Here is an 8,565-nt window from a genome sequence, read left to right as displayed (position 1 = left end):
TAGACCAGGCTGGCCTCGAACTCACAGAGATCCGCCTGCCTCTGCCTCCCGAGTGCTGGGATTAAAGGCGTGCGCCACCACTGCCCGGCTATGTTTTAACTTTTAAAAGACTAAAAAATATTTTTATTTGTTAACTATGAAGTTTTATGTCCTGAAGTAACAAGTATCTGTGATATAAGCATTCCCAGTATCTATCTGTCGTGATAGTGGTCACCCAAACTTGTCAAAAACTCACTGGAATTTAAAATGTATTAATTTTATTATGTATAATTTATACAGGTGTTTCATCTAAAAAGGAAAAGATAAAATAATTTATAGTGTCCACCATCTGCATTCTACGTCTACTCTCATTTTTCTTTTTCTTGGTCCACTCTTTTTTATCTACACCTGGGAATGTCACAGGTCAACATATAAACAATCCTCTACTGCAAACTTATCCAAATGTCACCAGGGAAAGAGTGGCACATTAGCTCTCTTGGGACAATATACCAAATTTCTGAAATGGTTAAGAATGAACCAATACACTTCCCCCAGCAAACACTCATAAGCTCCATGTTGTAAGCTCTCCTCTAGGAAGCATTTGTATTTGTTATGAAAGGGTGAGATTTTTACCTTTACAATTAATTCAATGGCTCTACAATGCATTTGACTATTAATTTAACACTGTTTCCTATACTGCTTACAGTCTGCACATTACTAGACTGATGACAGAGCTGCTGTGAGCAAAGGGGGAATAATCTGTGCCCAAATAATGAAAAGGTTGAAAAGAAACTTTTTTTTTTTTGTGGTTTTTCGAGACAGGGTTCCTCTGTGGTTTTGGAGCCTGTCCTGGAACTAGCTCTTGTGGACCAGGCTGGACTCGAACTCCCAGAGATCCGCCTGCCTCTGCCTCCCCGAGTGCTGGGATTAAAGGCGTGCGCCACCACCGTCCGGCTGAAAAGAAACTTTTATACCACAACTTTTCAGCAGCCTGGGGATAAGCTCATCTACTAACACAGCAAAGGCCCTGTTGACAGGGCAATACATAGAAAAACTGGATGGCAAGAGACAGGGAAGGCAATACTAAAGTGTTTTGAATCTCCAAAAAATAAACAATTTTTTTATCTCAGAAATTTTTACTTTCATGAGGAAAAGGCAGCACTGCCTATATAGATACATCAGTGATTGCCACAAACTAAGGTAGAATACACAGTGCTTCCCAAATAGGCTAGAGGAATACTTTTGTTCTTTTTTTTTTTTCTTCCCAGACAGGGTTTCTCTATGTAGCTTTGGAGTCTGTCCTGGTACTAGCTCTTGTAGACCAAGCCAGTCTCGAACTCACAGATCCACCTGCCTCTGCCTCCCGAGTGCTGGGATTAAAGGCGTGAGCCACCACCGCCCGGCTGTTTTTGGTTTTGTTGAGACAGGGTTTCTCTGTAGCTTTGGAGCCTGTCCTGGAACTAGCTCTTGTAGACCAGGCTGGCCTCAAATTCACAGAGATCACCTGCCTCTGCCTCCTGAGTGCTGGGATTAAAGGCGTGTGCCACCACTGCCCGGCAAGAACAAGTTATCAATTAAGGACAACTACCAAAATTAAACAATACTGAAGATTAAAAAATATTGTACCAATATTAAATTCCTGATTGCTATCACTGTACTATTTTTAAATAATAAAAAAATCCTAAAGCTTCCAGGAATTAATCTACAGTATTTGAGTTTAGAAGCATCATGTCAGCCACTTACTAACAAATATGTCAGAAGAAAATTAGGAAGAACAAAATCAAATTGGCAAAAATGGTCAAATCTAGCTGTCAGTGGTGGCACATGCCTGTAATACCTGCACAAGGGAGGTAGATGCTAAGGAAACTCAAGAGTTAGAATATTTGAGAATTCATGTACTACTTTGTTAACTTTGGGTAAATTTTAAATTATGTCAAAGTAAAAAGGCAAAAGTGGAGAACTGCCATGAATTGTAGGTCAGCCTGTAGTACAATACGTGTTTAAACCAGTCTGGGCTAGAGTATGAGATGCCATCTCAAAATTTTAAGAAAAAATGAGGGTAATACTGCAATACTAATAATTCTTAGTAGTATTTTCTCCGCATAATTTTTTTTAAAAAGTTATTTTAAATACAAAAAGAAGCAAGCCTGGTGAATCTCTGTGAGTTGGAGGCCAGCTTGGTCTTCATAGTGAGTTCCAGGAGAGCCAAAGAGATCCTGTCTCAAAGAAGCCAGCATTGGGGATGCCAGGGTGAAAGTTTAAGTTTGAAGCCGGGCGATGGTGGCGCTTGCCTTTAACCCCAGCACTTGGGAGACAGAGGCAGGCGGATCTCTGTGAGTTCGAGACCAGCCTGGTCTACAAGAGCTAGTTCCAGGACAGGCTCCAAAACCACAGAGAAACCCTGTCTCAAAAAACCCAAAAAAATAAAAAAAAGGGCTGGAGAGATGGCTCAGTGGTTAAGAGCATTGCCTGCTCTTCCAAAGGTCCTGAGTTCAATTCCCAGCAACCACATGGTGGCTCACAACCATCTGAAATGAGGTCTGGTGCCCTCTTCTGGCCTTCAGGCATACATGCAGAAAGAATATTGTATACATAATAAATAAATATTAAAAAAAAAAAAAGTTTAAGTTTGAGTACTGAAATCCTGTATCAAAGATTAAAAGTACAAAGGTACTGAAGGTTTTAAGGAATCAAAATCCCCTTTAAGAACGTGAATGGTAGCCGGGCGGTGGTGGTGCACGCCTTTAATCCCAGCACTCGGGGAGGCAGAGGCAGGCGAATCTCTGTGAGTTCGAGACCAGCCTGGTCTTCAAGAGCTAGTTCCAGGACAGACTCCAAAACCACAGAGAAACCCTGTCTCGAAAAACCAAAAAAAAAGAACGTGAATGCAAAAAAAGATAATCACAGAATAAAAATATTTAACCAAAACTATAATGGCTAAACAAAACACAATAAAACATTTTCTCCTTGTCGTCTTTGGTATCCTATCAAAAGAAGATAGCTCAGTAGTTAAGAGCATTTGTATAGCTATTCCATAGGACCTGCGTGGGTTTGATGCCCAGTACTCTTACGGTGTTTCACAGCAACTTTTAATTCCAGCTATAGGGGATCCTTTTCTAGCCTCTGGCCACACACCAGGCTCAAATGTGGCACACAAACATACATGGAGACAAAAACAGCCATACACGTAAATAAATTTAAAAAAGAAAAAAGGAATGATAGCCCCCCAAAACAATGTGATGTCAACAATTTTATTTTTATTTTCAGAAGTCCTTTTTTTTTGGGGGGGGGGGGGATATTTCCCTGTATAAATTCTGGCTGTCCTGGGCAAAGAAAGCTGGCTTTGAACTCATAAGATATCCACCTGCCTCTGCCTCCCAAGTGCTGGGACTGAAGGCCTGCCCCAGAATCACCCTTTTTAATCTTAATCTCCTAAATCTTGCTGTATAACTGTTACTGTCTTTATGGATTAAGAAGCTGATTTAAACTGAGCAGTGGTGGCGCACGCCTTTAATCCCAGCACTTGGGAGGCAGAGGCAGGAGGATCTCTGTGAGTTTGAGGGCAGCCTGGTCTACAAAAGCTAGTTCTAGCGGGCTCCAAAGCTACGGAGAAACCCTGTCTCAAAAAACCAAAAAAAAAAAAAAAAAAAGCAGCTAATATGTTCAGGGGTATAAAGTAAGTAGGTGGAGACACCAAGGTTCCCTACTCTGCTGAAATTACCAATTCAAAGGCTGCTTTCACTATACTACAAGGTCTCAACAAGAAAGGAATTTAAGAATCAATAGCCTGGCCGGGCAGTGGTGATGCAAGCCTTTAATCTCAGCACTGGGGGGAGGGGGGTATCTCTGTGAGTTCGAGATCAGCCTGGTCTACAAGAGCAGGGCAGGCACCAAAGCTACAGAGAAATCCCGGTCTCGAAAACAAAACAAACAAACAAAAAATAATCAATAGCTGGGCAGTGGTGGCGTACGTACACTTTTAAACCCAGCACTTGGGAGACAGAGTCAGGCAGATCTCAGTGAGTTCGAGGCCAGTCTGGCTGGTCAACAAAAGCTAGTTCCAGAACAGGCTCCAAAGCTACCGAGAAACCCTATCTTGGAAAAAAAAAAAAATTAATAGAACTATTAAAGTCTACTCCGAGTACACAGGCAGAAATGTAAAGTCTCTGAAACATCTCACGCTAGTTCTTTTTTTTTTTTGGTTTTTTTTTTGAGACAGGGTTTCTCTGTGGCTTTGGAGCCTGTCCTGGAACTCACGCTAGTTCTTAAGTAACATTTATCAATATAAACCAACATCATGCTACTGGAATATATATCTTATTGAGAATCTTACATACACTTTTTCAGTCCCCAAATCCAATCCGTAAAGTGGATCATAATACAAACTCATTTTATCGAAAATGAAAACCAAGACTTAAAAAAAGTTTAATAAGAACACACTGTATGCTTGAATCACAAGAACTGGACAACCGAATGCCTTGAGACCTCTCTAGGTTTTTGGAATACCCTTTTAAAAAAAAACAAAAACGACACTTTTCATAAAATTACGTTTGTGGTGTGAAGATTTTCCCATTAAGCCGTCGACCGTTCCTAGTTCTATATACAGTCTTCCAAGCACCAATGGTATAGAGACCCTCTTACTTTCTTACATTCTTTAAGTCTAAAATATACTCAAAAATCAAGAGATTTTGAAAATGAAGGAAATGTTCACAGACAATACAAAAAAAAAAAACCCAAAGACTGTGTGTTCGATACGGCCAGCTACCTACTACACTTTATTTCAGTTCCAAAGCACTGTGATGCAAGAGAAACCCAATCCTTTCCCCTCCTTGTGGTGTGCTTTACTCTGCCCTGTATAAAAACGGCATTTTCAGGCCAATATTAATCTACTATTACATAACGTCAAGATAACCTTCATACCCTATTTCTAAAAGCGTATTTAAAAATCAATACTGAAAACAAAAGCATGGTAATGCATTTTAATATGAAGATCGGCGCTACCCAAAATGAATGGAGATCGAGCATCCTTCCGAGAGGACACGGGACAAGAATGGGAAACTATCACCGTCTTCGGCGAGCCAGGAAAGGTGCTTTCGAAAACAAAAAAGTGGACACTCGCTAAATTCAAGGAGGGGTGGGGCTCTTCTTTGGCGGCGCCAACTAGACCACAAGAGAGAAAGAAATGCGTTGGCAGCCCGCACCCCGCTAGAAGAGTGGGCGCAGGCTAGTTTGAAGGCACAGGCAGCCTTGAGGGCCCGGGAGTCCTTGGCCCCGGAAATCTAGCGAGGGGTGGATCTGGAGGCCCGAGGAGAAAGGGGCCGCTGGGCCCCGGCCTACAAGGTCCGATCCTAGCCATGGCTAACACAGGAGTCCCGTCAGAGCCGAGGCGATCCACTCCCGGACGGAACGGGAAGCCAGAGAGAGTGGGCGACAGAAATCCACGGAGGCACGCTCAGGACATGGGCCCGGCCTCCGAGGGCGCCCGGTCCCACAGGCTTTTCTTCTTTTTCCCCGAGGCCTCGGAGGAGCAGAGAAACCCCAAGCCTCGTGCCAGTCCCCTCCCCCACCCCACCCCCTCACCCCCACCCTACCCGGCCCTCCGCAGCCACCCTGGCTTTTCCTCCTCCGCCGCCGCCTCCTCCTCCGGCAGCTGAGGTCCCCGGTCGACCGGTTTCCTCAAGCGTTCGGAAGCGTCAACTCACCCGCCGCTGAGAAAACGAGACGGTCTTCGCGGCCTCTTGGGCGTCAGGTTAGGAGTGGGCTCCACCGGTTTGAGGGTTTCGAGCGCCGCCGGGCTGAGAGCCTGGGTCCGAAGCGCCTACTCGCATAGGCCGCAAACCCAGCCGCGCAGCGCGGGGAGCTTCTGGAGGTCTTCCTCTTGCCCGGCGTGCACTGCGCCAGGAGGCGTGGAGAGGGGAAACCATAGAGAAGATTGCACCTAGATAGTCGCCACTGTTGCCTCTGAGTCACTGCGCACAGAAGGATGACCATAGAGAAGCAGCGCCTGGTGGTACCTAGAGAGGCTCGAGCCGTACATGACGACCCGCCCTGCCATTTTTGATTGGAGCCGATTGAATCTTATGACTACGCGACGCCATCTTGAGGTCAAGGTTCCGGCTGGTTACCCGCGCGGGGTTTGTTAGAGGATTTATCACATTTTGGTGGTTCGTTTTCCGGGAATTAGAACCTTGATCTCCTGGTTCTTTGAGGTTCTATGAACTGATAGACTGTGTGGGATCGGGATGCCTTAGAAAGCCCAGATGTCATTTGTCCTTAGAAAACAACTGGTTACGTTTGGTTTTTTTGTTTTTGTTTGGTTTTTTTTTTTTTGGACTTTTTGTGCGGACACGCACTTCAACTTAGGCTAGGTAATAGGATCCGAAAGGTAACTAGATGCTTGATAGCTTCAAAAACCTGTAAGAATATTTAATACAGCTTTCTGTAGTGTGCTAATGATTCAGAAGAATATTAAAATAATGAAAAAGTTACTCACAAGTTACTGGGTTATTCAGTTTATGGATTTTATAAGCAGTATCCACTGCTTTGTTTGTTTCTTTTTACTCTGAAGGCCTATAATTGACTCGTAGGGATCTTGCCTGGTGCTATGCCAAGGAGGCAGAAAGTAGAATGAGATTTACTCCTGTCCTGGAAGAACTGGAGCCCCGGAGTAACGAATAGCAAACCTGACCGCTTTGTCGTTCTTACTCCCTGCCGTCTTCCTTAGTTGCCGTTTAGACGTAGTCTACAGAGACCAGACTGGACTCTCAGATCCGCCTGTCTCTTCTCCCCAAGTGCCACCACACCCAAATAACCTCATAGTTTTATTCCAGTACATATTACTGTCTGTCATACTAATATGTCTCATGGTCCACCTGCTCCTGCCACAGTATAATATAAACATAATAGCACAGAACGCTTATCTACTGTAGCTCCAGTGAATGGAAAAGTGATTGGTATTTAGCAAGTACTCAGTGTTTGCTGAACAAAATAGCCCGACGGTGTTGACATATACCGTTAGTCCCAGCATTTGGGAGGCAGAAGTAGGCAGTTCTCAGTTCTACGCCAACCTGGTCTACAAAGCAAGTTCCAGGACAGCCAGGACTGTTACACAGAGAAACTTTTGTATCAAAAACCAAAAAGCAAAAGGGTTTTGGCTAGACGGAATGTAGCGCATGTCCATTATGCTGGGAGGCTGAGGCAGGCCAGTTCTCTGGAAATTCAAAGCTAGCCTCTTTGGTTCCAGGACTCCTAGGGGGCTACATACAGTACATAAAGAGACCCTGTCTCAAAAAGCAAAGCTACAGGGGCTGGAGAGATGGCTCAGCGGTTAAGAACATTGCCTGCTCTTCCAAAGGTCCTGAGTTCAATTCCCAGCAACCACATGGTGGCTCACAACCATCTGTAATGAGATCTGGCGCCCTCTTCTGGCATGCAGGCATACAGACAGAATATTGTATACATAATAAATAAATAAATATTTGAAAAAAAACAACAAAGCTACAAAAAGGAAATTGTTATATGATTGATACTGACTGCAAGAACAGTGGAAATAGAAAAGTTTATGACACTGTTGCCATATTTATTTATTTATTTTTTTAAATAATTATTTATTTATTATGTATACAATATTCTGTCTGTGTGCATGTCTGCAGGCCAGAAGAGGGCACCAGACCTCTTTACAGATGGTTGTGAGTCACCATGTGGTTGCCTGGAATTGAACTCAGGACCTTTGGAAGAGCAGGCAATGCTCTTAACCACTGAGCCATCTCTCCAACCCCCTGTTGCCATATTTTATAGTCACTTTTTCTTTTTAAGTTTTTCAAGACAGGGTTTCTCTGTGTATACCAGCAAGCTGGCCTCAAACTCACAGAGATCCGCCTGCCTCTGCCTCCCGAGTGCTGGGATTAAAGGTGTGCGCCACCACCGCCCGGCTCCAATTCCAAGGATTAAATTAATCAATGTGAAGGTACTTTCTACAATAAAATGCTCATTAAATGCTACCACACACACTTACAGGATTTCTTTGTGCATCTTTGAACAGCCTGGAACTCACTCTGTAGACCAGGCAGTCCTCACACTCACAGAGATCTGCCTGCCTCTGCCTCTGCCTCCCAAGTGCTGGGATTAAAAGCATGAGCGACTACCTCCTATCATTAAATGCTATTTATATTTTTTAAATAAATGTTTATTTTTACAACCACAACAAAATCCTCTCAAATTACTATATATCCTTTTTTTTGCTTGCTTGTTTGTTTTTTTCAAGACATGGTTTCTCTGTGTCCTGGCTGTCCTGGAACTTGCTTTATAGACTAAGTGAATCTCAAACTCACAGAAATCTGACTGCCTCTGCCTCCTAAGTGGTGGGGTTAAAGGTGTGTGTCACCATCAACCAGTTTACATATCCTTTTTAGAAAAGGGGGGTTGGAGAGGTTGCTTAGTGAGTGTTAAGAGCACAGGCTATCCTTCCAGAGGTCCTGAGTTTAAGTCCCCGCAATCACATAGTGGCTCACATCTGGCGCCCTCTTCTGGCCTACAGGCATACATGCAGACAGAACACTGTATACATAATAAATATTAAAAGATGTA

The sequence above is a fragment of the Microtus ochrogaster genome, chromosome 1, assembly GCF_000317375.1.
Source record: "Microtus ochrogaster isolate Prairie Vole_2 chromosome 1, MicOch1.0, whole genome shotgun sequence".
In the NCBI taxonomy this organism is placed as follows: Eukaryota; Metazoa; Chordata; class Mammalia; order Rodentia; family Cricetidae; genus Microtus; species Microtus ochrogaster.
Note: the sequence above shows the minus strand (reverse complement) of the source record.